At 37.1% G+C, this 3,837-nt stretch overlaps 1 pseudogene; it reads right to left on the bottom strand.

Moving 5' to 3' along the window:
- Positions 1-608: 608 nt before the first annotated feature.
- On the bottom strand, positions 609-1,279 carry LOC138076308 (sentrin-specific protease 8-like; annotated as a pseudogene).
- Between the last annotated feature and the right edge of the window lie 2,558 nt (positions 1,280-3,837).

Here is a 3,837-nt window from a genome sequence, read left to right as displayed (position 1 = left end):
AACAAGAGGTCCACCACAGACATTTATTTCAACAAAGTTATTTAAGATTCCCCTTTTCTTAAAGTGCTCCAGGAATCAGATGGGCGACTATGGACTAAAATCAACCTTATCAAGTATTGGCAAAGGTTATAGCTAGGAAAGCCTTTGCTTGTTGAATGGAAGAGGTATCACACAACTGAGTAATTGATAATACTTTGAATTTGAATTAAGTTAGGTTTTGAGATCTGCTTCTAGCCAGTTGATCTCTTGAAATATGTGGGCTGTGCGATGTTTTTTGGTTGCTCTATGATTTTCTTCTTTCTTCTAGATTTCACATATTCTTAATTTGTTTTACAGATTATTTTTTTTCCCCTTTGCAATAAACCAATGTGGATAAGAGAGCCCAAAAGGGAATTAATCAGTTTTGGTGATTAATATTGCTCCGAAATTAGGATTAAAGTAAAACTTTTCTTTAAGATAATACAGAGGACAACATACTCTGAGGATACAGTAAGTATTCTAAGCTTTCCTCTCCCAGACATCTTCCCTCAGGCACTGAGACTGCAGCCATCCAATACATGGGGACAGGCAGAAAGAAGAGACTTCACAAATCAATTATATTTCAATAGCTAATTTTTAACACGTCTGGCAATGAGATATTTCCATTCTTCTCTCTTATTTGTTATTTATGTAGGAGTGAGTAGCTGCAGTAGTGATCCTGGCTGTTGTCTAAAGAAGTTCTGACACAAGGCCTCAGTGTTACATATCACATACATCCCACAGTATTAGCTGTCTTGTTGAGCAGGGGCTTTCTCTGCCACAAAGGACAGTTCATTTCCTTTTCTGCCTAAGAAAGTTTCTAGTTTCTCTGCTACCTTCTTTGCATGGAATGATTTACTACTACCATGAGAATCATAATGAAAAAAAAGCCATTTTTATGTTATAGATAAACCAACAAGCTCCAGTAGGCTTCCCTAGCTGTGTGTGTGGAATTATCATTGATAGCTAAAAATATAACTCTCTTGTTTGGGAGGTCCAACAGCTCAAGAAACATGGCCATCCCTGCTGGGTTGCCAGTGCACTTAATGAACTGAGTAACTTCAGAGCTGATGAAACAGACATGGTCAATGCAGTCATGAAATTGACTGTTGGCAAAGTACTCAAAGGCAAAACCAATATCATGGTCATTGAGTCAGCTTGGAGGATACAGCAGTGAGACATCTAATTGCCGCAGTACACTGTCCATGTAACTCAAGACTACTGGATCCATCTTGTACTTACTAGGGGTGTTCAGAAATTCCAGAAGCTGCCTTGGACCTCACCACCACTTCCAGCCTCCAAGCAGCTCTGTAGAGGTTGCAAAAGTAACTAGAATTTTTATTAGGAATTCTATAATATTCAGACCATTGATAGAAACAGTTTTCATGATGAATATTTTCACTTGATCTTCATTATATTTTTCACATAGCTTTGCCCAGTTGACGACAAGCTTTTGCAGGTTAAGCATTGCGTTCTATTTTATTTCTAGCCTGAACTAAGGTAAAAACCGCCTAATGCATAGCAGGGGAGCTTAATGATATGGAACATAAATAGTGAGGAAGTGTCCTCCCCCACCAAGGACATAAGATTTTACTTTAGCATTGTTTTCAGTCAAAACTCTAATGGAGAATTAAGATTGCAACTTGTTGAAACATCTTAGAAAATACATACAAATGTATTGCCAAATATATGCCTAAAATTAAAGGAAGTGTGTGTTTAATTTTGTCCTTTCAAAAAAAAGAAGAAGAAGAAAAATATGAGAGGAGAAAAGGAAAAGTTTTAAAGTTGTTGGGGAAAAAAAAACAAAAAAACAAAAACCTGTTTACTCAAGTTCACTCTGTCTTGATTTTCTAGAATAAGTCAGACCAAAATAAAGAAAAAAAGAAGCTACTTAAATATTTACCCTTGGAATTTATTAGTTCTAAAATAGGCTGATGTATTGGGTTAGTCAAAAAGTTGTTTCACGTATCACTTCATGGAAAATAGATGAGGAAATAATGGAAACAGTAACAGACTTTACCTTTTGGGGCTCCAAAACCACTGCAGATGGTGACTGCAACCATGAAATTAAAAGATACTTGCTCCTTGGAAGAAAAGCTATGACCAACCTAGACAGCACATTAAAAAACAGAGATATTACTTTGCCAACAAAGGTCCATCTAGTCAAAGCTATGGTTTTTCCAGGAGTCATGTATGGATGTGAGCATTGGACTATAAAGAAAACTGAGCACCAAAGAATTGATGCTTTTGAAATGTGGTGTTGGAGAAGACTCTTGAGAGTCCCTTGAAATGCAAGGAGATCAAACCAGTCAATCCTAAAGGAAATCAATCCTGAATATTCATTGGAAGGACTGATGCTGAAGCTGAAACTCCAATATTTTGGCCACCTGATATGGAGAACTGACTCACTGGAAAAGACCCTGATGCTGGGAAAGATTGAAGGCGGGGAGAAGGGGATGACAGAGGATGATATGGTTGGATGGCATCACCAACTGTATGGACATGGCTTTGAGCTGCTGTGGCAGCTGGTTATGGACATGGAAGCCTGGCGTGCTGCAGTCCATGGGGTCACAAAGAGTCGGACATGACTGAGCGACTGAACTGAACTATGGAAAATTCTGAATGAAACTTTTGGCCAACCCAATACTTAGCTAGTTTAAGAATAATGCAAATTTATTAATGATAGTTAATAAATTAATTATACAAGTATTATTTTTATGGGGCTTACCAGGTGGTGCTAATGGTAAAGAATCTGCCTACCAATGAAGGAGACCTAAGGGATTTGTGTTCAATCCCTGGGTCAGGAAGATTCATTCCTTGGAAGAGAAAATGGCAACTCATTCCAATATTCTTGCCTGGAAAATCCCATGAACAGAGGAGCCTGGTGGGCTACAGTTCATGGGGTCACAAAGAGTCGTACACAACTGAGCACGCACACAATTGTTAGGGGAAGCCAAAGGCATTTTGGCATTAAGGTTATTAGTTTTTGAATTTGACATGATGGAATTTAAAAACTTGCCTTAAATTGTTTTTTTTTTTTTCCCCCCCCCTCTGAGACAGAATATTCAATCTCTGTTAAGAAAAAGACAGTGCAATAATCACCCTTATAACAAAGGCAAAGAGATCTTAATGGGATGGAGTCAATTCAACCACCAGAAAAGAGACTTGAAGTATCTGTTAAGATGAAGGCATGAGAGAAACTGGGAACAAAAACAAGGGTTAGAAAGATACCTATAGGACTAGTACCTATTCAGCTGGCAGTATACACCTCAGCAGATTTCTTTTAGATATAAAAAATTTGATGATGCTTTTGAAAAGGACCAATGGATGAGGGTTAAATTTAAAAAAAAAAATGTAAAGAGTAAATCATTTTTTACTTTCAAAACATTAGTAATTTCATGTGGTTCAACCTATAGTATAAGACAGAAAATGAAACAGATTTAAGAGAGCAATCTTTTTTCCTAAAAGGGTGGTGGATACATATACAAAACTATTTTTATCATTCCTTATAAGTTGCAGGGCATGGGCATTTCAAAAAGAAGCATCTAAATTCATATATTGAATCAGTATGCTCTGCTTTCTGGGATCAGCAGCAAGGTTTGATCCTCCAAAAAATTCTTCTTCATGCAGTATGCATATCGTGCATGAAAAATGAAGTCTCTGAACTTCCTCATGGGAGATCATTGTACCATTCACTAGTTCTCATTAAAATCTCTCTCGTCCTGATTCCTATCTTAAATTTTCCTTTCATTAATTTCTTCTATTATGTCCATTCATGCCCAATTTTATGTGAATATATGTGCACTGGTCTTGAAAAAT

Source organism: Capricornis sumatraensis, chromosome 3, assembly GCF_032405125.1.
Source record: "Capricornis sumatraensis isolate serow.1 chromosome 3, serow.2, whole genome shotgun sequence".
NCBI lineage: Eukaryota > Metazoa > Chordata > Mammalia > Artiodactyla > Bovidae > Capricornis > Capricornis sumatraensis.
This window is presented reverse-complemented; position numbering and strand designations above follow the sequence as displayed.